The sequence below is a fragment of the Pseudophryne corroboree genome, chromosome 8 (assembly GCF_028390025.1).
Source record: "Pseudophryne corroboree isolate aPseCor3 chromosome 8, aPseCor3.hap2, whole genome shotgun sequence".
NCBI lineage: Eukaryota > Metazoa > Chordata > Amphibia > Anura > Myobatrachidae > Pseudophryne > Pseudophryne corroboree.
The window spans coordinates 176,020,477-176,045,806 of NC_086451.1; the positions used below are offsets into that span (position 1 = coordinate 176,020,477).

The following is a 25,330-nucleotide window of genomic DNA, read 5'->3' on the forward strand; positions in this document are numbered from 1 at the left end:
ACATAGCTACATCAGCAGATGACACTGGAATAAGTATCAGGTGGCAGAAGACTGCTGGATTTGGTGCAGCTGAAGATTATTAATGTAAGAAAAGAGTAAGCACATGAGGGAAGAGGGCCCTGTCGTGAGAGCTTACATTCTAAAAGGGAGGGGTAGACAGACAGGGGTGAGACAGATGGGGTACATAGAGAGCATGGAACGGAGGTTTAGGATGAGATTTGGCTGGGTTTGGTGAAGAAGTGGGTCTTGAGAGCCCGTTTGAAGTTTTGTAGAGAGGTGGAGAGTCTGAGGGGGAGAGGTAGGGAATTCCAGAGAAGTGGTGCAGCACGTGAAAAATCTTGGAGGTAGGAGTGGGAGGAAGTAATCCGTAGGCAGGAGTCGGTGTGCATTAGCAGAGCGAAGAGGACGGGTGGGAGTGTAAAGCGAGATAAGATCAGAGATGTAGATGGGAGAGGAGTGGGTGAGGGCTTTGTAAGCAAGTGTGAGAAGCTTGAAATGGATTCTGAAAGGGAAGGGGAGCCAGTGAAGGACTAGTAAGAGAGGAGAGGTGGACGTAGTGCGTTTGGTGAGGAAAATGAGCCGGGAAGCAGCATTGAGGATAGATTGGAGTGGAGAGAGGTATTTGTCAGGAATGCCAGTCAGGAAGAGATTACAGCAGTCCAGTCTGGAGATGACCAGTGAGTGGATAAGAGTCTTAGTAGCATCCTGGGTCAGAAAGGGTCTGATCCTGGAAATATTTTTTAGATGAAAACGGCAGGTTTGTGAGAGGTGCTGAATGTGTGGTTTGAAGGAGAGGGAGGAGTCAAGGATTACTCCAAGACAGCGCACTTGGGGGGTAGAGGAGATAGTAGTGCCATCAATAGATAATGAGATTGTAGGAGGTGAGGTTATGCGGGAGGGAGGGAAGATGATCAGCTCGGTCTTAGACATGTTAAGTTTAAGAAAGAGCTGGGACATCCAGGAAGAGATAGCAGAGAGACAGTTGGAGATACGAGTGAGGAGAGTAGGGGAGAGGTCTGGAGAGGAAAGATAGATTTGAGTGTCATCAGCATAGAGATGATATTGGAAACCAAAAGAACTAATGAGCTTACCTAGTGAGGACGTATAGAGAGAGAAGAGAAGAGGACCAAGGACAGAACCTTGGGGAACCCCTACAGTTAGTGGAAGTGAGGGGGAGGTGGAGTCATGAGAGGAGACAGAGAATGAACGGTCAGAAAGGTAGGACAACAACCAAGAGAGGGCTGTGTTACGCAGACCAATGGAGTGAAGGATTTGCAGTAGGAGAGGATGGTCCACAGTGTCAAAAGCAGCAGAGAGATCAAGTAGAATAAGTAGAGAGTAGTGTCCCTTAGATTTAGCAGCATGGAGGTCATTGCATACTTTTGTAAGGGCAGTTTCAGTGGAGTGGAGAGGACGGAAGCCAGACTGGAATGGGTCAAGCAGTGAGTGTGAGGAAAGAAAGGAAGTAAGGCGGTTGTAGACAATACGCTCAAGGAGTTTGGAGGCAAAAGGGAGGAGAGAGATGGGTCGGTAGTTGGAGAGAGTGTTTGGATCAAGGGTAGGTTTTTTAAGAATAGGAGAGATGAGAGCGTGCTTGAAGGCAGAGGGGACAGTGCCTGATGAGAGGGAGAGATTGAGAAGGTGGGAAAGATGGGAAAAAGCAGAAGAAGAGAGGTGGCAAAGGAGGCGGGAGGGGATTGGGTCAAGTGGGGAGGTGGTGAGGGGACAGGAACGAATGAGGGCCATGACTTCCTCTCCAGATGCATGGGAGAAAGATGACAGAGTTGGTGCGAGGGATGGGGAGGGTTGGTAAGGGTTGGGAGAAGGCTGGTTACTGATAGTCTGGTGTGATGTGATGTCCTGACGTATGGAGTCAATTTTGGATGTGAAGTAAGTGGCAAAGTCAAGAGCAGAGAGTGAGGAAGGGAGACGAGGTGGAGGTGGGCAGAGGAGTGAGTTGAGAGTGGCAAAGAGGCGCCGGGGGTTGGAAGACTGGGAGGAGATGAGGTTCTTGAAGTATGACTGTTTAGCAAGAGAAAGGGCAGCACTGAAGGATGAGAGCCTAAGTTTGAAATGGAGGAAGTCTGCCTTAGAGCGTGATTTCCTCCAGTGTCGCTCAGCCGTACGTGAGCATTTTTGCAGATATCTGGTGCATTTGGTGTGCCAGGGTTGAGGTGTTAATTTGTGAGGGTGAATAGTGGTTGGTGGAGCAACAGAGTCAAGAGCAGAAGTAAGGGAAGCATTGTATGTGGAAGTGGCTTGTTCAGGGCATGAGAGAGAGAGAATAGGAGAGAGAAGTGAGTCAAACAGGGAGGAAAGGAATGTGGTGTCAATAGCTTCAATGTTACGCTTAGTGATGGTAGCCTTAGGAGGTAGAGATGGGGAAGTCGAGAGAGATAGGTTGAAGGAGAGCAGGTGGTGGTCAGAGAGGGGAAATGGGGAGTTGGAAAAATCAGAAATATCACAGCGGTGAGTGAAGACCAGATCCAGTGAGCTCCCATTCACATGGGAGGGTGAGGAGGTCCACTGGGAGAGACCAAGTGAAGAGGTGAGGTTAAGGAGTTTAGAGGCAGGGGATTGTGTGGGGATGTCAATAGGGATGTTGAAATCGCCAAGGATAATGGTGGGAATGTCAGAAGAGAGGAAGTGAGGAAGCCAGGAAGCAAAGTTGTCGATTAATTTGGAAGCAGTGCCAGGGGGGCGGTAAATGACAGCTTCTCTAAGATGGACTGGTTGGAAGAGGCATATGGCGTGGACCTCAAATGTCTTTGTCTCAGGTCTCTCCCCAGCCTAGTTTGCTGTCTGTTTCCACTTCTCTTTTCTTGAGCCGCTCCCTTCTATGCCCTTGCGCACTATCCCAGGATAATTATTGTAGCTGGTCTGCGGGTAACAGCTCTCAGATCCACTTCTAGAAAAAATGCAACAATGTAATTTGAGTGACAAACTGCAGAGATGAACCCTTTCTGTGACTGCTGCACAGGGATCACACAAACTCTATTCATAGGGCTGACTTCACTAAGGGGAGATGTTCTCGCCCCGCAAAGAAGTGCGAGTATATACAGCACTTACGGTACCATTGGATTTACAGATATTTTCTTGCAATACACTATGGGGGTCATTCTGAGTTGATTGCTCGCTAGCAGTTTTTAGCAGCCTTAAAACGGTGGAGTTAACATATCTCACGTGGAAGGTGGTCATGTTATTAGCCTTGGCTTCGGCTAGGCGAGTGTCGGAATTAGCGGCTTTGTCACATAAAAGCCCATATTTGGTGTTCCATGTGGATAGAGCGGAATTGCGGACCCATCCTCAATTCCTACCAAAAGTGGTCTCATCTTTTCATATGAACCAATCTATTGTGGTGCCTTTGGCTACGCGTGACTTGGAGGATTCCGAGTTACTTGATGTGGTCAGGGCTTTGAAAATTTACGTGGCCAGGACGGCTAGAGTCAGGAAAACTGAAGCGCTGTTTGTCCTGTATGCAACCAACAAGATTGGTGCCCCTGCTTCAAAGCAGGCTATTGCTCGCTGGATTTGTAACACGATTCAGCAAGCGCATTCTATGGCTGGATTGCAGTTACCGAAATCGGTCTAGGCCCATTCCACGAGGAAAGTGGGCTCTTCTTGGGCGGCTGCCCGAGGGGTCTCGGCACTACAGCTGTGTCGAGCTGCTACTTGGTCTGGTTCAAACACCTTTTCAAAATACTATAAGTTTGATACCCTGGCTGAGGAGGAACTCATGTTTGCTCAATCGGTGCTGCAGAGTCATCCGCACTCTCCCGCCCGTTTTGGAGCTTTGGTATAATCCCCATGGTCCTTATGGAGTCCCCAGCATCCTCTAGGACGTTAGAGAAAATAAGATTTTAAACCTACCGGTAAATCTTTTTCTCGTAGTCCGTAGAGGATGCTGGGCGCCCGTCCCAAGTTCGGACTACTTCTGCAATACTTGTATATAGTTATTGCTTCAATAAGGGTTATGTTATAGTTGCATCGGTCCTGCACTGATGCTACAGTATGTTGTTTTTTCGTACTCATAACTGGGTAGTTTATCACAAGTTATACGGTGTGATTGGTGTGGCTGGTATGAATCTTGCCCTGGATTAACAAAATCCTTTCCTCATACTGTCAGTCTCCTCTGGGCACAGTTTCTCTAACTGTGGCATAGAGGCGCATAGAGGGAGGAGCCAGTGCACACCCAGAACTAAAGTCTTTCTTAAAGTGCCCATGTCTCCTGCGGAGCCCGTCTATCCCCATGGTCCTTACGGAGTCCCCAGCACCCTCTACGGACTACGAGAAAAAGATTTACCGGTAGGTTTAAAATCTTATTTTCTACTTTATTCTTTTCTATCCTAGTTTATTACGACCAACTCTCATCCAAGGAGTTTGATATTCTACTACCTGCATGCAATTTAAATTGCTTAAATTTTTATATGGTTGATTTGTCCTTCACAACCCATAATCTGCAACTTGGATGTACTTGTGTCATTGAAAATCTTATAATAAAAATGTTTATATATTGAAAAAAAAAGTTATAAGACATATGCATTTAATATTTGAAGAAACAAAATAAAATTAAGCTATGTATTGGGTTTCACTAACAAGCACATTGGAAGACTTGACTACTGTTAAAAGACATGCATTACATGGTATAGAGCCACAAACCACAATGTAGTAAAATAAAAACAAACTTACATGTGCTAGAGCTGGGGAGGGTCGCTGCTCGGGCAGCCCCCTGTCAAGTGAAGGAGATCCAACTGAGGCAGCACAAGGGAACTCTCGAAAGAAGAACAAGGCTAGAGGAAAATCTGAGACAAAGAAATCTGACTTTTACCAGAGCTGACCAGAGGAAAGCACAAACACAGTCCCCCACTACCACAAATAATGCAGTCGAGTTTCCCACATTTGTGGAAATCACAGGGGTCAGCAAACCCAGAATGCAATGAATGAACCTCACCCTGGGAGAACAATCTTCATGACCATGGTATCTCCTATGCAAAATAAGTATGATTTGGGATAGGGCTGGGGAGGGCCGCTGCTCAGGCACATCTCTGTCAAGTAAAGGAGATTCAACTGAGGCAGCACAAGGGAACTCTCATCTGGGGACAACAACTGCAGGGAGAACACATATTTTCAGATGAACATGGGAGGGCAGAAGGCTACCTAATACTGAAGCACCCCCAAACAACAAACAAAATGCAACAACTAGTGCAAGCATTCCTGGGGGAAGGCCTGCAGCAGATGGATTTGCATATGGTGATGTCATCCAAGCAGTGGGTCAAAGTTGGCTTCAACCCTCGTCTGCATATGAAAAGAGAAAAGGGGCGTGCAGGGCATGGCAGCCTTTTGCGGCGCTTGGATGACCCCTAGCTCGCATTAAACACCTCCACCCTCCTTCGGTGTGGGGCTCATGTTGGCTATGCCCCAGCCCCTGAAGCATTCAAGCTGATTTCTTGCAGCAGTTGGCACTGTAACAGCTCCAGAGCTGCTCTGTAAGGCAAATAAAAGGGTGTGGGACCTGCAGCACTACCTGTAGTTCGCATTGTGCGTTGGAAGGCAAAAAGTAAGCAGACGGGAGAAGACAGGATAGTGCGCAAGGGCATAGAAGGGAGCGGCTCAAGAAAAGAGAAGTGGAAACAGACAGCAAACTAGGCTGGAGAGAGACCTGAGACAAAGAGATCTGAATTATACGAGAGCCGACCAGGGGAAACACAAATTATGCAGTCAAGTTTCCCACATTTGGGGAAATCGCAGGAGCAGCACACCCAGAGTGCAATGGGTGAGCCTTGCCCTGGGAGAAGCACCTTCATGATCATAGTATCTCACCTGGCAGGTAAGTAGGAGTTGGGCTAGAGCTGGGGAGGGTCGCTGCTCGGGCACCCCCCTGTCAAGTGAAGGAGATCCAACTGAGGCAGCACAAGGAAACTCTCGAAAGAAGAACAAGGCTAGAGGAAGATCTGAGACAAAGAAATCTGACTTTTACCAGAGCTGACCAGAGGAAAGCACAAACACAGTCACTCACTACCACAAATAATGCAGTCAAGTTTCCCACATTTGGGGAAATCACAGGGGTCAGCATACCCAGAATGCAATGAATGAACCTCACCCTGGGAGAACAATCTTCATGACCATGGTATCTCCTATGCAAAATAAGTATGATTTGGGATAGGGCTGGGGAGGGCCGCTGCTCAGGCACATCTCTGTCAAGTAAAAGAGATTCAACTGAGGCAGCACAAGGGAACTCTCATCTGGGGACAACAACTGCAGGGAGAACACATATTTTCAGATGAACATGGGAGGGCAGAAGGCTGCCTAATACTGAAGCACCCCCAAACAACAAACCAAATGCAACAACTAGTACAAGCATTCCTGGGGGAAGGTCTGCAGAAGACGGATTTGCATACGGTGATGTCATCCAAGCAGTGGGCCAAAGTTGGCTGGAACCCTCATCTGCATATGAAAAGAGAAAAGGGGTATGCAGGGCATGGCGGCCTTTTGCGGCGCTTGGATGACCCCTAGTTCGCATTAAATACCCCCACCCTCCTTCTCTGTGGGGCTCATGTTGGCCATGCCCCAGCCCCTGAAGCATTCAAGCTGATTTCTTGCAGCAGCTGGGCACTGTAACAGCTCCAGAGCTGCTCTGTAAGGCAAGTTAAAGGGTGTGGGCCCTGCAGCACTACCTGTAGTTTGCATTGTGCATTGTATGGCACAAAGTAAGCAGACGGGAGGAGAAGTCAGGATAGTGCACAAGGGTATAGAAGGGAGGGGCTCAAGAAAAAAGAAGTGGAAACAGACAGCAAACTAGGCTGGAGAGAGACCTGAGACAAAGAGATCTGAATTATATGAGAGCCGACCAGGAGAAACACAAATTACGCAGTCAAGTTTCCCACATTTGGGGAAATCACAGGGGCAGCACACCCAGAGTGCAATGGGTGATCCTTGCCCAGGGAGAAGCAACTTCATGATCATAGTATCTCACCTGGCAGGTAAGTAGGAGTTGGGCTAGAGCTGGGGAGGGTCGCTGCTCGGGCACCCCCCTGTCAAGTGAAGGAGATCCAACTGAGGCAGCACAAGGGAACTCTCGAAAGAAGAACAAGGCTAGAGGAAAATCTGAGACAAAGAAATCTGACTTTTACCAGAGCTGACCAGAGGAAAGCACAAACACAGTCCCCCACTACCACAAATAATGCAGTCGAGTTTCCCACATTTAGGGAAATCACAGGGGTCAGCATACCCAGAATGCAATGAATAAACCTCACCCTGAGAGAACAATCTTCATGACCATGGTATCGCCGATGCAAAATAAGTATGATTTGGGATAGGGCTGGGGAGGGCCGCTGCTCAGGCACATCTCTGTCAAGTAAAGGAGATTCAACTGAGGCAGCACAAGGGAACTCTCATCTTGGGACAACAACTGCAGGGAGAACACATATTTTCAGATGAACATGGGAGGGCAGAAGGCTGCCTAATACTGAAGCACCCCCAAACAACAAACCAAATGCAACAACTAGTGCAAGCATTCCTGGGGGAAGGCTGCAGCAGATGGATTTGCATATGGTGATGTCATCCAAGCAGTGGGTCAAAGTTGGCTTCAACCCTCGTCTGCATATGAAAAGAGAAAAGGAGCGTGCAGGGCATGGCGGCCTTTTGCGGCAATTGGATGACCCCTAGTTCGCATTAAACACCTCCACCCTCCTTCGGTGTGGGGCTCATGTTGGCTATGCCCCAGCCCCTGAAGCATTCAAGCTGATTTCTTGCAGCAGCTAGGCACTGTAACAGCTCCAGAGCTGCTCTGTAAGGCAAGTAAAAGGGCGTGGGCCCTGCAGCACTACCTGTAGTTCGCATTGTGCGTTGGAAGGCACAAATTAAGCAGACGGGAGAAGTCAGGATAATGCGCAAGGGCATAGAAGGGAGCGGCTCAAGAAAAAAGAAGTGTAAACAGACAGCAAACTAGGCTGGAGAGAGACATGAGACAAAGAGATCTGAATTATACGAGAGCCGACCAGGGGAAACACAAATTATGCAGTCAAGTTTCCCACATTTGGGGAAATCGCAGGAGCAGCACACCCAGAGTGCAATTGGTGAGCCTTGCCCTGGGAGAAGCACCTTCATGATCATAGTATCTTACCTAGCAGGTAAGAAGGAGTTGGGCTAGAGCTGGGGAGGGTCGCTGCTCGGGCACCCCCCTGTCAAGTGAAGGAGATCCAACTGAGGCAGCACAAGGGAACTCTCGAAAGAAGAACAAGGCTAGAGGAAGATCTGAGACAAAGAAATCTGACTTTTACCAGAGCTGACCAGAGGAAAGCACAAACACAGTCCCCCACTACCACAAATAATGCTGTCAAGTTTACCACATTTGGGGAAATAACAGGGGTCAGCATACCCAGAATGCAATGAATGAACCTCACCCTGGGAGAACAATCTTCATGACCATGGTATCTCCTATGCAAAATAAGTATGATTTGGGATACGGCTGGGGAGGGCCGCTGCTCAGGCACATCTCTGTCAAGTAAAGGAGATTCAACTGAGGCAGCACAAGGGAACTCTCATCTGGGGACAACAACTGCAGGAGTTACACATATTTTCAGATGAACATGGGAGGGCAGAAGGCTGCCTAATACTGAAGCACCCCCAAACAACAAACCAAATGCAACAACTAGTGCAAGCATTCCTGGGGGAAGGCCTGCAGCAGATGGATTTGCATATGGTGATGTCATCCAAGCAGTGGGTCAAAGTTGGCTTCAACCCTCGTCTGCATATGAAAAGAGAAAATTGGCATGCAGGGCATGGCGGCCTTTTGCGGTGCTTGGATGACCCCTAGTTCGCATTAAACACCTCCACCCTCCTTCGGTGTGGGGCTCATGATGGCTATGCCCCAGCCCCTGAAGCATTCAAGCTGATTTCTTGCAGCAGCTGGGCACTGTAACAGCTCCAGAGCTGCTCTGTAAGGCAAGTAAAAGGGTGTGGGCCCTGCAGCACTACCTGTAGTTTGCATTGTGCGTTGGAAGGCACAAAGTAAGCAGACGGGAGAAGTCAGGATAGTGCGCAAGGGCATAGAAGGGAGCAACTCAAGAAAAGAGAAGTGGAAACAGACTGCAAATTAGGTTGGAGAGTGACCTGAGACAAAGAGATCTGAATTATACGAGAGCCGACCAGGTGAAACACAAATTATGCAGTCAAGTGTCCAACATTTGGGGAAACCGCAGGAGTTGCACACCCAGAGTGCAATGGGTGAGCCTTGCCCTGGGAGAAGCACCTTCATGATCATAGTATCTCACCTGGCAGGTAAGTAGGAGCTGGGCTAGAGCTGGGGAGGGTCGCTGCTCGGGCACCCCCCTGTCAAGTGAAGGAGATCCAACTGAGGCAGCACAAGGGAACTCTCGAAAGAAGAACAAGGCTAGAGGAAGATCTGAGACAAAGAAATCTGACTTTTACCAGAGCTGACCAGAGGAAAGCACAAACACAGTCCCTCACTACCACAAATAATGCAGTCCAGTTTCCCACATTTGGGGAAATCACAGGGGTCAGCATACCCAGAATGCAATGAATGAACCTCACCCTGGGAAAACAATCTTCATGACCATGGTATTTCCTATGCAAAATAAGTATGATTTGGGATAGAGCTGGGGAGGGCCGCTGCTCAGGCACATCTCTGTCAAGTAAAGGAGATTCAACTGAGGCAGCACAAGGGAACTCTCATCTGGGGGCAACAACTGCAGGGAGAACACATATTTTCAGATGAACATGGGAGGGCAGAGGCTGCCTAATACTGAAGCACCCCCAAACAACAAACCAAATGCAACAACTAGTGCAAGCATTCCTGGGGGAAGGCCTGCAGCAGATGGATTTGCATATGGTGATGTCATCCAAGCAGTGGGTCAAAGTTGGCATCAACCCTCATCTGCATATGAATAGAGAAGAGGGGCGTGCAGGGCATGGCGGCCTTTTGCGGCGCTTGGATGACCCCTAGTTCGCATTAAACACCTCCACCCTCCTTCGGTGTGGGGCTCATGTTGGCTATGCCCCAGCCCCTGAAGCATTCAAGCTGATTTCTTGCAGCAGCTGGGCACTGTAACAGCTCCAGAGCTGCTCTGTAAGGCAAGTAAAAGGGTGTGGGCCCTGCAGCACTACCTGTAGTTTGCATTGTGCATTGTAAGGCACTAAGTAAGCAGACGGGAGGAGAAGTCAGGATAGTGCACTAGGGTATAGAAGGGAGGGGCTCAAGAAAAAAGAAGTGGAAACAGACAGCAAACTAGGCTGGAGAGAGACCTGAGACAAAGAGATCTGAATTATATGAGAGCTGACCAGGGGAAACACAAATTTTGCAGTCAAGTTTCCCACATTTGGGGAAATCGCAGGAGCAGCACACCCAGAGTGCAATGGGTGATCCTTGTCCTGGGAGAAGCAACTTCATGATCATAGTATCTCACCTGGCAGGTAAGTAGGAGTTGGGCTAGAGCTGGGGAGGGTCGCTGCTCGGGCACCCCCCTGTCAAGTGAAGTAGATCCAACTGAGGCAGCACAAGGAAACTCTCGATAGAAGAACAAGGCTAGAGGAAGATCTGAGACAAATAAATCTGACTTTTACCAGAGCTGACCAGAGGAAAGAACAAACACAGTCCCCCACTACCACAAATAATGCAGTCGAGTTTCCCACATTTGTGGAAATCACAGGGGTCAGCATACCCAGAATGCAATGAATGAACCTCACCCTGGGAGAACAATCTTCATGACCATGGTATCTCCTATGCAAAATAAGTATGACTTGGGATAGGGCTGGGGAGGGCCGCTGCTCAGGCACATCTCTGTCATGTAAAGGAGATTCAACTGAGGCAGCACAAGGGAACTCTCATCTGGGGACAACAACTGCAGGGAGAACACATATTTTCAGATGAACATGGGAGGGCAGAAGGCTGCCTAATACTGAAGCACCCCCAAACAACAAACCAAATGCAACAACTAGTGCAAGCATTCCTGGGGGAAGGCCTGCAGCAGATGGATCCAATAACAGCTCCAGAGTTGCTCTACAAGACAAGTAAAAGGGTGTGAGCCCTGCAGCACCACCTGTACTTTGCATACACACATATAGGACAGCATCTCTTATATGCCCCAGGGTCAATAAAATAGTATCCTTATCTAGGGTATCCATCCCCTCAGATAAGGTATCCGTCCATGCTGCTACAGCACTACACACCCAGGCCGACGCAATTGCCGGTCTGAGTCAGGTACCCGAATGTGTATAAATGGACTTCAGGGTTATCTCCTGTTTGCGGTCAGCAGACTCTTTGAGGGTAGCCGTATCCTGGGACGGGAGGGCTACCTTCTTGGATAAGCGTGTTAATGCTTTGTCCACCCTAGGGGAGGATTCCCATCTTAACCTATCCATTGATGGGAAAGGATACGCCATAAGAATCCTTTTGGAAATCTGCAGTCTTTTATCTTGAGATTCCCAGGCTTTTTCACATAACTCGTTCAGCTCGTGTGAGGGGGGAAAGGTTACCTCAGGCTTCTTTCCCTTGTACTTATGTACCCTCTTGTCAGGGACAGGGGGTTCCTCTGTGATGTGCAAAACATCTTTTATTGCCATAATCCTATATCGAATGGATTTTGCCAATTTTGGCTGTAACTTTGCATCATCGTAATCGACACTGGAGTCAGAATCCGTGTCAGTATCTGTGTCAACAATCTGGGATAGTGGGCGCTTATGAGACCCTGACAGTCCCTGCGACATAGGATCAGGCATGGGTTGAGACCCTGACTGTCCCAAAGCTTCAGCCTTGTCTAATCTTTTGTGCACTGAGTTTACACTAGCATTTAAAACATTCCACATATCCATCCAATCAGCTGTCGCAGAGACACCACATTAATTTGCTCCCGCTCCTCTCTAATATAGCCTTCTTCCTCAGACATGTCGACACACGTGTACCGACACACCACACACACAGGGAATGCTTTTTCTGAAAACAGTTTCCCCACAAGGCCCTTTGGAGAGACAGAGAGAGAGAGTATGCCAGCACACACCCCAGCGCTATATAACCCAGGAATAACACAGTAACTTAATGTTTGCCCAGTAGTGCTGCTGTATGTAATTTGCGCCGAATTATGTGCCCCCCCCCTCTTTTCAACCCTCTTGTCTACCGTGGTTTCAGCAGGCGAGAGTCTGGGGAGCTGCCTCAGCGGTGCTGTGGAGAAAAAATGGCGCTGGTGAGTGCTGAGGGAGAAGCCCCGCCCCCTCGGCGGCGGGCTTCTGTCCCGCTTAAACTGTAAAATTGGCGGGGGCTCATACATATATACAGTGCTCAGCTGTATATATGTTATATTTTTGGCAAAAAGAGGTTTATATTGCTGCCCAGGGCGCCCTGCACCCTTACAGTGACCAGAGTATGTGAGGTGTATGGGAGCAATGGCGCACAGCTGCAGTGCTGTGCATTACTTCAGTGAAGATCATGAAGTCTTCTGCCACCGCTGAAGTCTCTTTTCTTCTCATACTCACCCGGCTTCTATCTTCCGGCTCTGCGAGGGGGACGGCGGCGCGGCTCTGGGACGGACGGCGAGGGTGAGATCCTGCGTACCAATCCCGCTGGAGCTAATGGTGTCCAGTAGCCTAAGAAGCAGGACCTTGCAACTCGGAGAGTAGGGCTGCTTCTCTCCCCTCAGTCCCTCGATGCAGGGAGTCTGTTGCCAGCAGTGCTCCCTGAAAATTAAAAACCTAACAAAATACTTTCTGTCAGAAAGCTCAGGAGAGCTCCTGAAAAGCACACAGTTTCCACTGGGCACAGTATCAAACTGAGGTATGGAGGAGGGGCATAGAGGGAGGAGCCACTGCACACCCAGAACTAAAGTCTTTCTTAAAGTGCCCATGTCTCCTGCGGAGCCCGTCTATCCCCATGGTCCTTACAGAGTCCCCAGCATCCTCTAGGACGTTAGAGAAAATAGGATTTTAATACCTACCGGTAAATCCTTTTCTCTTAGTCCGTAGAGGATGCAGGGCACCCGTCCCAGTGCGTACTGTGTCTGCAGTTATTAAATGGCCCTTAACTCCAGAACATTTATGTGGAGACAACTTTCCCGACTTGACCATCTTCCTTGGATGTTTTCCCCCTGTGTGACTGCTCCCCAGCCTCGGAGGGTTGCATCCGTGGTCCCTAGGATCCAGTCCTGGATCCCGAACCATCGCCCCTCTAGGAGGTGAGAACTGTGCAGCCGCCAATGGAGTGATATTCTGGTCTTGGAAGATAGGATTATCCTCCGGTGCATGTGTAGGTGGGATCCGGACCACTTGTCCAACAGGTCCCACTGGAACACTCTAGCATGGAACCTGCCAAACTGAATGGCCTCGTAGGCCGCAACCATCTTCCCCAGCAACCGAATGCATTGATGGATTAACACTCTTGCTGGTTTCAGAATTTGTTTGACCAGACTCTGGATCTCCATAGCCTTTCCACTGGAAGAAAACCTCTTCTGTGTCCAGTATCACTCCCAAAAACAACAACCGCGTCATTGGGACCAACTGCGATTTTGGCAAGTTTAGGAGCCAACCATGTTGTTGAAGAACTGTCAGGGAGAGTGCAATGTTTTGCAACAACTGGTCCCTGGATCTCGCCTTTATCAAGAGATCATCCAAGTACGGGATAATTGTGACTCCTTGCTTGCGAAGGAGAACCATCATTTCCGCCATCACCCTGGTGAAAATCCTCGGAGCCGTGGACAGACCAAACGGCAACGTCTGAAATTGGTAATGACAATACTGAATTGCAAACCTCAGGTAGCTTGATGCAGTGGCTAAACGGAACATGTAAGTAGGCATCCTTATGTCTACCAAAACCATGAAATCTCCTTCCTCCGGACTGGAGATCCCTACCCTGAGAGATTCCATCTTGAAATTGAATTTCTTTAGGTAGAAATTGAGGGATTTCAGATTTCAGATTGGTCTGACTGAGCCTTCCGGCTTCGGGACCACGAAGAGGCTTGAATAAAAGCCTTCTCCCTGCTGACTAAGGCCGATTTGAACAATCGGTGAGGGGGAACGTCTTGAAACCCCAGTTTGTACCCTTGGGACACTATTTGTAAAACCCACGAGTCCAGGTCCAAATTATTCCAGAACTGACTGAAGTGTTTTAGACGTGCCCCCACTGGTGTGGGCTCCTGCAAGAGAGCCCCAGCGTCATGCAGTGGATTTGGCAGAAGCAGAGGACGATCTCTGCTCCTGCGATCTTGAAGAGGCTACAGACCTCTTCCCTCTTCTCCTTCCTCTACCTGCAAAGAAAGGGGAATCTTAACTTCTTGCATATCTATTGGGCCAAAATGACTGCGTTAGATAATGATGCGTCTTCATCCGTTGAGAGGGAACATAGGGCAAGAAGGTTGACTTACCTGCGGGAGCTGCCGAGATCAAATTAACTAGGCCGTCGCCAAACAAGGCTTCACCTTCATAGGGAAGAGACTCCCTTTCTTCTTGGAGTCAGCATCAGCATTCCCTTGGTGAATCCACAATGCCCTCCTATCCGAGACTGCCATGAAATTGGCCCGTGAACTCAAGAGTCCTATATCCCTTGCAGTCGTAAGTATGCTGCAGTGTCCTTGATATGATCCAACGTAAGGAGCATCCCATGTCTCCAGGATATCTATATCGGATGACAAGGTATTCGACCAATTCTTGAATACTACTACTCACCCATGCGCATGTAATGGCAGGTCTAAGTAATGTACCCGTGGTTACATAACTAGAAATAATGTAGCTTCCTGCATACGATCCGCTGGATTTGTGACAGGGCCCCATGCAGAACAGGGGGTGATTCCCACTTTATTCTGTCCGCGGCAGGAAATGAATAAACAACCGGAAACCTTTTGGGGATTTGAAACCATCTTGTCGAGCTGGCCCAGACTTTCTCAAACAGAGATGGAGGAACGTTACATCAGCTTTCATTATATATCTATATATATACATACATATAGACCCCTTTGTCAGGAACAGCAGGGTCCTCAGTGATGTTAATATGTCCTTAATATCCACAATCATGTACTGAATGCTCCTTGCCAATATTGGATCTAATCAGGAAATATTATGGTCGACATAGGAATCAGTATCCGAGTCAGTATCAGTGTGTAGTAACTGGGCAAAATAACATTTTTGCGGGGCCTGAGGGAAAAGAAGCATAGCCATGAACATCACATCTTTTCTCTACGTCTGTGTCTGGGACACAGATTTATCCAACCTCACTCTGATATTACTGAAACTTTCACCCAGTCAGTTATTGGTGGTGCCAACAGGGCCACCATCATATGTCTGCATTCCTAATATAGTTTCCTCTTGGGAAAAACATTCAGCCACCGACATGTTGACACACATGTACCAAGTACCCACAGACACATCGGCTTATGGGGGATAGACCTACAGTAAATCTGTCAGAGGGACAGATGGGATTTTTCAGCTCACAACCCAGCGTCAAAAGTACACAGTCTGGGAAATAATAAACTCTATAGTGATAGACTTGTAACGCTCTATAGATGTGCTGGTGAGGTGAGGAAGAAGCCCCGCCGCTGTAATGGCACGCTTCTGTCCCGCTCAGAAACAAACAATTAATTACGCTGGTGGGGTAAGGACAGTGCCCAGGCACTAATGTCCACTTTTGCCAGCCTTTTGTGAGGAATTTATGCTGCCCAGGGTGCCCCCCCCCCCCAACGCCCTGCACCCTGCAGTGCCTGTGTTTGTGTGGGAGCATGGCGCACAGCATTCCGCTCGCTGCGTGGTACCTCAGAATGCCATCTGTTCTTCTGCTACTCGCCTGTCTTCTGACTTCTGGCTCTGTAAGGGGGTGATGGCAGGCTACGGGAGTGGGCATCTAGGCGTACCCAGCGATCAGCACCCTCAGGAGCTAATGGTGTCCTGTCAGCCAGAAGTAGAGCCATTGAACTCACTAGAAGTTGGTCATACTTCTCTCCCCTAAGTCCCACGAAGCAGGGAGACTGTTGCCAGCAGCCTCCCTGAAAATAAGAAAAACTAACATAAGTCTTTTCAGAGAAACTCAGTAGAGCTCCCCTGTAGTGCATCCAGTCTCACTGGGCACAATTCTAAAACTGGAGTCTGGAGGAGGGGCATAGAGGGAGGAGACAGTTCACACCCTTTGAAAGTCTTAAAGTGCCCATGTCTCCTGCGGATCCCGTCTATACCCCATGGTTCTTAATGTGATCCCAGCATCCTCTAGGACGTATGAGAAAACAAATAACGCACACACGAGGAGAGAACAAAGGAAGGGGGGGGGGAGGGGGGGGGGTAAGGTAGTAAAGGCATATTGGATAAACTACAACCTTATACATATTCATTAATGTACCAGTAGTTAGAAGTAGAAGAGCTCTAACAGAAACCACAAAGCTTATCTAAAGCCACACCACACTGGATATGCCCAATCTCATTTGATCTTTGAAGCAAAGCAGTATTGGACTTTGTTACTACCAAGCAGTCTCCCATCCATGTATTATCAGATTCTTTAGGTGTTTTTAAACTACCAACACCCTTTTCTTGGTACATTTAATTTTTACATGTATTCTTTTATGTACCAGAAGTTAGAAGTAGAAAAGCTCTAACAGAAACCACCAGCTCATCTACAGCCACAGCACACTGGATTTGCCCAATCTCTCCTGATCATGGAAGCTGAGCAGTGTTGGTCCTGGTTTTAGTACTTGGATGGGAGACCACCAGGAAATACCAGGAGCTGTGTGTATTTTTACAATACCAACACCGTTCTCTTGATGCATTCCATTTTGAAACATTGGGGCAGATCTATTAAGCCTGGTGAACTGATAAAGTGCAAGGTGATAAAGTACCAGCCAGTCAGCTCCTAACTGTCATTTTTCAAACCCAGCCTGTGACATGGCAATTAGGAGCTGATTGGCTGGTACTTTATCACCATGCAAATTATCATTCCACCAGGTTTAATAAATCGGCCGCTTATTCATTTATGTACTAGTAGTTAGAAGTAGAAGAACTCTAACAGAAACCACTAAGCTCATCTACAGCCACACCACACTGTATATGCCCAATATCACCTGATCTTAGGCCTGGTTTGTTCTTGGATGTGAGACCACCTGGGAATACCAGGTGCTGTAGGTAGTTTTATACTACCAACACCGTTCTCTTGATGCATTCTATTTTGAAACTTATTCATTGATGTAGAAGTTAGAAACAGCAAAAATCATCTACAGCCGCATCACACTGGATATGTCCAATCTCATCTGATGTTGGAAGCTAAGCAGTGTTGTGCCTGGTTAGTTTTTGGATTTCAGGTCCTGCCTTCTGGTTTGGCCACGGCACCTCGGAAATTCACCAAGGTCATGGCCGTGATGACGACCCTTCACCATCGGTGGACCAGGGAGGAATCTCTCCTCCCGATAAACATTCTGGAATTGCGGGCAGTGTTCAATTCATTGATACTGGCCCTGCCTCTAGTACAGAACAGGCCTGTTCAAGTACAATCGGACAACGCCACCACGGTAGTGTACACAAATCATCAAGTCGGCACTCGAAACTGCATGGCAAAGCTGGAAGTATAAAAAAATCCTCAGTTGGGTAGAACGTCATCTGCCAGCAATATCGGCAGTGTTCATTCCCGGAGTCCTCAACTGGGAAGCGGATTTCCTCAGTCGTCAGGACGTTCACGCTGGAGAGTGGAGAGGCTGCAGCAGAAATATCTGCACTGGTGTCAGTAGGTGACTGAGGCAGGGATGACTGGGAGATAGTGGGTGACTGAAGCATGTATGAGTGGGATATAGTGGGTGACTGAAGCCGGGGTGACTGGGAGATAGTGGGTGACTGATGCAGGGGTGACAGTGATAGTGGGTGACTTAGGCAGGGGTGACAGGGAGATAGTTGGTTACTGAGGGAGGGGTGATAGGAAGGGGTTGGGTAAGTATGGGAAGAAAGTGGGTGACAGGGATAATAAATGAATAAGGCAGGGATGATAGGGAGATAGTGGATGACTGTGGCAGGGGTGACAGGGACAGTGAGAGACTGAGGCAGGGGTCGCAGGTATAGTGGTTGACTGAGGCAGCGGTGACTGGGAGATAGTGGGTAACTGAGGCAGGGGTGACAGGGAAAGTGTGCGACTCAGGCAGGGGTGATAGGGAGATAGTGGGCAGCATATCTCTGCCTCACTGCAGCAGCACATTCCTGCTTCACTGACAGCAGCACATCCCTGCAACGTTGACAGCAACACATCCCTGCAACATTGACGGCAGCACATCCCTGCCTCATTGACGGCAGCTCATCCCTGCCTCACTTATAGCAGCACATCCCTGCCTCGCTGACAGCAGCACATCACTGCCTCGCTGACAGCAGCACATCACTGCTTCACTGACAGCAGCACATCACTGCTTCACTGACAGCAGAACATCCCTGCCTCACTGGCAGCAGCACATCCCTGCTTTACTGACAGCTGTATATAGGGCCTAATTAAGACCTGATCCCTGCTGTGCATATTCACACAACAGGAGATCAGGTCTGAAGTGCGTGTGTGCTGGTGCCACAGTGCACCGGCACATGCCAGAGATGCGATCAGCATCTCTGCCCAGTGAGCGCCTCTGCCTGATTGACAGGTAGAGGCGGTCACTGGGCAGGAGGAGTCGGGCCAGCGGCGTTGTGCCGCCATTTTGGGGGCACAGTCAGGACAACGCAGACATGACCGGACCGTATGGGGGCGGGGCCGTGACGGCTGTGTGACCCGGACAGCAACAGGCCTTATTTACTAAAATCTCAGATACATTTTATGGCATTTATGTGCAGTCTAGTTTGCACAGTTGATAGAGTGTTGATCTTGCACTATCAATGTAAGCCTCACATAGGTTTGATACACATGTAAGTTTGTTTTTATTTTACTACATTGTGGTTTGTGGCTCTATACCATGTAATGCATGTCTTTTAACAGTAGTCAAGTCTTCCAATGTGCTTGTTAGTGAAACCCAATACATAGCTTTATTTTATTTTGTTTCTTCAAATATTACATAGTAACATAGTAACATAGTATCTGAGGTTGAAAAAAGACAATTGTCCATCGAGTTCAACCTATTTGTGGTGTCCTATGCATGATGATTTTACTAAAATGTCTGACTGATGCTGCTGTCAGCCATTGCATTTTATCCCTATTTATAGTAATTATAATGCATGACTATGCACCATACCCCTGGATATCCTTATCCAATAGGAATTTATCTAACCCATTCTTAAAGGTGTTGACAGATTCCGCCATTACAACTCCCTCGGGCAGGGAATTCCAAACACGTATTGTCCTTACCGTGAAAAAGCCTTTACGCTGTATTGTGCGGAATCTCCTCTCCTCTAACCTGAGCGAGTGTCCACGAGTCCTCTGTGTTGATCTAACCAGAAACAGGTCCCACGCAAGCTCTGTGTATTGTCCCCTTATATATTTGTAGATGTTGATCATATCCCCTCTTAGTCTCCGCTTTTCCAATGTAAACATGCCTAGTCTTTCAAGCCTTTCCTTGTATGCCATCATCTCCATGCCCTTAATTAGTTTGGTCGCCCTCCTCTGTACCTTTTCAAGCTCCAGGATATCCTTTTTGTAGTACGGTGCCCAGAACTGTACACAGTATTCAAGGTGTGGCCTCACTAGTGATTTATATAACGGGAGTATAATACTCTCGTCCCTAGCATCAATACCCCGTTTTATGCATGCTAATATCTTATTAGCCTTCTTTGCTGCAGTCCTACTTTGGGTACTACTGCTTAGCTTGCTATCTATGAGGACACCTAAGTCCTTTTCCTGTACAGAATCCCCTAATTTTACCCCATTTAGTAGGTAGGCATAAGTCTTATAACTTTTTTTTCAATATATAAACATTTTTATTATAAGATTTTCAATGACACAAGTACATCCAAGTTGCAGATTATGGATTGTGAAGGACAAATCAACCATATAAACAATTTAAGCAATTTAAATTGCATGCAGGTAGTAGAATATCAAAGTCCTTGGATGAAAGTTGGTCGTAATAAACTAGGATAGAAAAGAATAAAGTAGAAAATAAGATTTTAAACCTACCGGTAAATCTTTTTCTCGTAGTCCGTAGAGGATGCTGGGGACTCCGTAAGGACCATGGGGATAGACGGGCTCCGCAGGAGACATGGGCACTTTAAGAAAGACTTTAGTTCTGGGTGTGCACTGGCTCCTCCCTCTATGCCCCTCTATGCCACAGTTAGAGAAACTGTGCCCAGAGGAGACTGACAGTATGAGGAAAGGATTTTGTTAATCCAGGGCAAGATTCATACCAGCCACACCAATCACACCATATAACTTGTGATAAACTACCCAGTTATGAGTACGAAAAAACAACATACTGTAGCATCAGTGCAGGATTGATGCAACTCTAACATAACCCTTATTGAAGCAATAACTATATACAAGTATTGCAGAAGTAGTCCGCACTTGGGACGGTCACCCAGCATCCTCTACGGACTACGAGAAAAAGATTTACCGGTAGGTTTAAAATCTTATTTTCTCTAACATCCTAGAGGATGCTGGGGACTCCGTAAGGACCATGGGGATTATACCAAAGCTCCAAAACGGGCGGGAGAGTGCGGATGACTCTGCAGCACCGATTGAGCAAACATGAGTTCCTCCTCAGCCAGGGTATCAAACTTATAGTATTTTGAAAAGGTGTTTGAACCTGACCAAGTAGCAGCTCGACACAGCTGTAGTGCCGAGACCCCTCGGGCAGCCGCCCAAGAAGAGCCCACTTTCCTCGTGGAATGGGCCTAGACCGATTTCGGTAACTGCAATCCAGCCATAGAATGCGCTTGCTGAATCGTGTTACAAATCCAGCGAGCAATAGCCTGCTTTGAAGCAGGGGCACCAATCTTGTTGGTTGCATACAGGACAAACAGCGCTTCAGTTTTCCTGACTCTAGCCGTCCTGGCCACGTAAATTTTCAAAGCCCTGACCACATCAAGTAACTCGGAATCCTCCAAGTCACGCGTAGCCAAAGGCACCACAATAGGTTGGTTCATGTGAAAAGATGAGACCACTTTTGGTAGGAATTGAAAACGGGTCCGCAATTCCGCTCTATCCACATGGTACACCAAATATGGGCTTTTATGTGACAAAGCCGCTAATTCCGACACTCGCCTAGCCGAAGCCAAGGCTAATAACATGACCACCTTCCATGTGAGATATTTTAACTCCACCGTTTTAAGTGGTTCAAACCAGTGTGATCTTAGAAAACTTAACACCACGTTAAGGTCCCAAGGTGCCACCGGAGGCACAAAAGGAGGCTGAATATGCAGCACTCCTTTTACAAAATTCTGAACTTCTGGAAGAGAAACCAATTCTTTTTGAAAGAAAATGGATAAGGCCGAAATCTGGACCTTAATAGAGCCTAATTTTAGGCCCAAATTCACTCCAGTTTGTAGGAAGTGAAGGAAACGGCCCAGATGGAATTCTTCCGTAGGAGCATTCCTGGCCTCACACCAAGAAACATAATTTCACCATATACGGTGTAATGTTTTGACGTTACATCCTTCCTAGCCTTTATCAGCGTAGGGATGACCTCAACCGGAATGCCTTTCACTGCTAGGATCCGGCATTCAACCGCCATGCCGTCAAACGCAGCCGCGGTAAGTCTTGGAACAGACAGGGCCCCTGATGCAACAGGTCCTGTCTTAGAGGAAGAGGCCACGGATCTTCTGTGAGCATTTCCTGCAGATCCGGATACCAGGTCCTCCGTGGCCAATCTGGAACAATGAGGATTGTTCTCACTCCTCTTTGTCTTATTATCCTTAACACCTTGGGTATGAGAGGAAGAGGAGGAAATACATAGACCGGCCGGAACACCCACGGTGTCACTAGGGTGTCTACAGCTACTGCCTGAGGGTCTCTTGACCTTGCGCAATACCTCTGTAGCTTTTTGTTGAGCCGGGACGCCATCATGTCTATCTGTGGCAGTTCCCACCGACTTGTAATCTGTGCAAAGACTTCCTGATGAAGTCCCCACTCTCCCGGATGTAGGTCGTGTCTGCTGAGGAAGTCTGCTTCCCAGTTGTCCACTCCCAGAATGAACACTGCTGACAGTGCGCTTGCGTGATTCTCCACCCAGCGAAGAATTCTGGTGGCTTGTGCCATCGCCACTCTGCTCCTTGTGCCGCCTTGGCGGTTTACATGAGCCACTGCGGTGACGTTGTCTGACTGGATCAGAACCGGTTGGTCGCGAAGTAAGGTCTCCGCTTGACGTAGGGCATTGTATATGGCCCCTAGTTTCAGGATGTTGATGTGAAGACAAGTCTCTTGACTTGACCAAAGACCTTGGATATTTCTTCCCTGTGTGACTGCTCCCCAACCTTGGAGGCTTGCCTCTGTGGTCACCAGGATCCAGTCCTGAATGCCGAATCTGCGTCACTCGAGAAGGTGAGCACTCTGCAGCCACCACAGGAGTGATACCCTGACCCTGGGGGACAGGGTGATCAACCAATGCATCTGCAAATGTGACCCAGACCACTTGTCCAGTAGGTCCCATTGGAAAGTCCTCGCATGGAACCTGCCGAATGGAATGGCTTCGTATGATGCCACCATCTTTCCCAGGACTCGAGTGCAGTGATGCACTGACACAAGTTTTGGTTTCAATAGGTTCCTGACAAGAGTCATGAGTTCCTGGGCCTTTCCTATCGGGAGATAAACTCTCTTCTGGTCTGTGTCCAGAATCATGCCCAAGAAAGACAGACGAGTCGTAGAAACCAACTGCGACTTTGGGATATTGAAAATCCAGCCGTGTTGCTGTAACACTTTCAGTGAAAGTGATACGCTGTTCAGCAACTGCTCTCTTGATCTCGCTTTTATGAGATCGCTCAAGTACGGGATAATTGTGACACCTCGCAGGAGAACCATCATTTCCGCCATTACCTTGGTGAAAATTCTCTGGGCCGTGGAGAGACCAAACAGCAACGTCTGAAATTGGCAATGACAATCCTGTACCGCAAATCTGAGGTACGCCTGATGAGATGGATAAATGGGGACATGAAGGTATGCATCCTGTACACAAATGCGGACAACAGGTGTCAAGCCGTGTGTTGCCTTTGTCAAGCTGTAATAAGTAGGGGTAAGGACGTTAACCACCTCAGAACATCCTCCCTTATACGTCACCTGCAGCGCATTAATCATAAGTCAGTGACAAGTTCAAAAACTTTGGATGACAGCGGAAGCAGTCCACTGACCACTAAATCCCTTCCTCTTGTAACCAAGCTCCTGCAAACCACACCACCAACTCCCTCAGTGTCAATTTCCTCCTTAGACAGGAAAGCCAATAGTCCTGCAGGCCATGTCACTGGCAAGTCTGACGAGTCCTCTCCTGCCTGGGATTCCTCCGATGCATCCTTGAGTGTAACGCCTACTGCTGCTGGCGCTGCTGTTGTTGCTGCTGGGAGTCGATCGTCATCCCAGAGGGGAAGTCGGAAGACCACTTGTACTACTTCCAGTAGGCAATTGACTGTCCAACAGTCCTTTGCGAGGAAGATGAAATATCACAGCAGTCATCCTGCTGCAAAGCGGATAACTCAGGTCTTGTCAGCCTGGGTGGTGAGAAACGTGGTTCCGGTATCCATCGTTAATTCAGAGGCAACTAGAGACTTGATTGAGGTACTGTGTCCCCGGTACCAAATGCCATCTAGGTTCCATTTCTCTAGGCAGGCGATACCGAAAATGTACACAGACCTCAGAAAAAGAGTCACCAGTGTCCTAAAAAATGCAGTTGTACCCAAGGTCCACTAGTCCACATGTCCGTGGTTAAGTGGAGCAGGGCAGACTCAGGACTATATGACTGTGACAGCCCACTGGGTAGATGTATTGCCTCCCGCAGCAAGAACAGCAGCGGCGGCACCAGTAGCAGCATCTCGCAAATGCCAACTCGTTCCTAGGCAGACTACGCTTTGTATCACCGCTTTCCATAAGAGGCACACAGCTGACAACCTCTTACGGAAACTGAGGAACATCATCGCAGAATGGCTTACCCCAATTGGACTCTCCTGGGGATTTGTGACATCGGACAATGCCACCAATATTGTGCGTGCATTACATCTGGGCAAATTCCAGCACGTCCCATGTTTTGCACATACATTGAATTTGGTGGTGCAGAATTATTTAAAAAAAACGACAGGGGCGTGCAAGAGATGCTGTCGGTGGCCCGAAGAATTGCGGGCCACTTTCTGCATTCAGCCACCGCGTGCCGAAGACTGGAGCACCACCAAACATTCCTGCACCTGCCCTGCCATCCTCTGAAGCAAGAGGTGGTAACGAGGTGGAATTCAACCCTCTATATGCTTCAGAGGATGGAGGAGCAGCAAAAGGCCATTCAAGCCTATACATCTACCCACGATATAGACAAAGGAGGGGGAATGCACCTGACTCAAGCGCAGTGGAGAATGATTTCAACGTTGTGTAAGGTTCTGCAACCCTTTGAACTTGCCACACGTGAAGTCAGTTCAGACACTGCCAGGCTTTTGCAGAAGAAGCTGGAGACATTGAAGGAGGAGCTAAAACAGAGCGATTCCGCTAGGCATGTGGGACTTGTGGATGGAGCCCTTAATTCGCTTAACCAGGATTCAATCTGTTGAAATCAGAGCAATACATTTCGGCCACCGTGCTCGATCCTAGATTTAAAACCTACATTGTATCTCTCTTTCCGGCAGACACAAGTCTGCAGAGGTTCAAAGACCTGCTGGTGAGAAAATTGTCAAGTCAAGCGGAACGTGACCCGTCAACAGCTCCTCCTTCACATTCTCCCGCAACTGGGGGTGCAAGGAAAAGGCTAAGAATTCCGAGCCCACCCGCTGGCGGTGATGCAGGGCAGTTTGGAGTGAGTGCTGACATCTGGTCCGGACTGAAGGACCTGGCAACGATTACTGACATGTCGTCTACTGTCACTACATATGATTCTGTCACCTTTGAAAGAATGGTGGAGGATTATATGAGTGACCGCATCCAGGTAGGCACGTCAGACAGTCCGTATGTATACTGGCAGGAAAAAGAGGCAATTTGGAGGCCCTTGCACAAACTGGCTTTATTCTACCTAAGTTGCCCTCCCTCCAGTGTGTACTCCAAAAGAGTGTTTACTGCAGCCGCTCACCTTGTCAGCAATCGGCGTACGAGGTTACTTCCAGAAAATGTGGAGAAGATGATGATCATCAAAATGAATTATAATCAATTCCTCCGTGGAGACATTAACCAGCAATTGCCTCCAGAAAGTACACAGGGATCTGAGATGGTGGATTCCAGTGGGGACGAATTAATAATATGTGAGGGGGGCGATGTACACAGTGAAAGGGGTGAGGAATCGGAGGATGA

General features: G+C 48.2%; 10 non-coding genes and 1 pseudogene across 10 annotated transcripts; all 11 read right to left on the reverse strand.

Annotated features, from left to right (window-relative positions):
• Window positions 1-4,838: 4,838 nt before the first annotated feature.
• Window positions 4,839-5,002, reverse strand: LOC134950834 (U1 spliceosomal RNA). Its single transcript, XR_010183683.1, has one exon. It is a non-coding gene; the product is annotated as a U1 spliceosomal RNA (small nuclear RNA).
• A 670-nt stretch (window positions 5,003-5,672) lies between these two features.
• Window positions 5,673-5,835, reverse strand: LOC134952054 (U1 spliceosomal RNA). The gene has a single exon (XR_010184672.1). It is a non-coding gene; the product is annotated as a U1 spliceosomal RNA (small nuclear RNA).
• Window positions 5,836-5,987: 152 nt separating this feature from the next.
• Window positions 5,988-6,151, reverse strand: LOC134951394 (U1 spliceosomal RNA). Its single transcript, XR_010184143.1, has one exon. It is a non-coding gene; the product is annotated as a U1 spliceosomal RNA (small nuclear RNA).
• A 674-nt stretch (window positions 6,152-6,825) lies between these two features.
• Window positions 6,826-6,988, reverse strand: LOC134953153 (U1 spliceosomal RNA). Its single transcript, XR_010185459.1, has one exon. It is a non-coding gene; the product is annotated as a U1 spliceosomal RNA (small nuclear RNA).
• Window positions 6,989-7,140: 152 nt separating this feature from the next.
• LOC134950892 (U1 spliceosomal RNA) lies at window positions 7,141-7,304 on the reverse strand. Its single transcript, XR_010183730.1, has one exon. It is a non-coding gene; the product is annotated as a U1 spliceosomal RNA (small nuclear RNA).
• A 670-nt stretch (window positions 7,305-7,974) lies between these two features.
• Window positions 7,975-8,137, reverse strand: LOC134953602 (U1 spliceosomal RNA). The gene has a single exon (XR_010185673.1). It is a non-coding gene; the product is annotated as a U1 spliceosomal RNA (small nuclear RNA).
• Window positions 8,138-8,289: 152 nt separating this feature from the next.
• LOC134951299 (U1 spliceosomal RNA) lies at window positions 8,290-8,453 on the reverse strand. Its single transcript, XR_010184065.1, has one exon. It is a non-coding gene; the product is annotated as a U1 spliceosomal RNA (small nuclear RNA).
• A 671-nt stretch (window positions 8,454-9,124) lies between these two features.
• Window positions 9,125-9,287, reverse strand: LOC134953226 (U1 spliceosomal RNA). The gene has a single exon (XR_010185501.1). It is a non-coding gene; the product is annotated as a U1 spliceosomal RNA (small nuclear RNA).
• Window positions 9,288-9,439: 152 nt separating this feature from the next.
• LOC134951193 (U1 spliceosomal RNA) lies at window positions 9,440-9,603 on the reverse strand. Its single transcript, XR_010183979.1, has one exon. It is a non-coding gene; the product is annotated as a U1 spliceosomal RNA (small nuclear RNA).
• Window positions 9,604-10,297: 694 nt separating this feature from the next.
• LOC134952957 (U1 spliceosomal RNA) lies at window positions 10,298-10,439 on the reverse strand (annotated as a pseudogene).
• A 152-nt stretch (window positions 10,440-10,591) lies between these two features.
• On the reverse strand, window positions 10,592-10,755 carry LOC134950989 (U1 spliceosomal RNA). Its single transcript, XR_010183810.1, has one exon. It is a non-coding gene; the product is annotated as a U1 spliceosomal RNA (small nuclear RNA).
• Window positions 10,756-25,330: the final 14,575 nt, after the last annotated feature.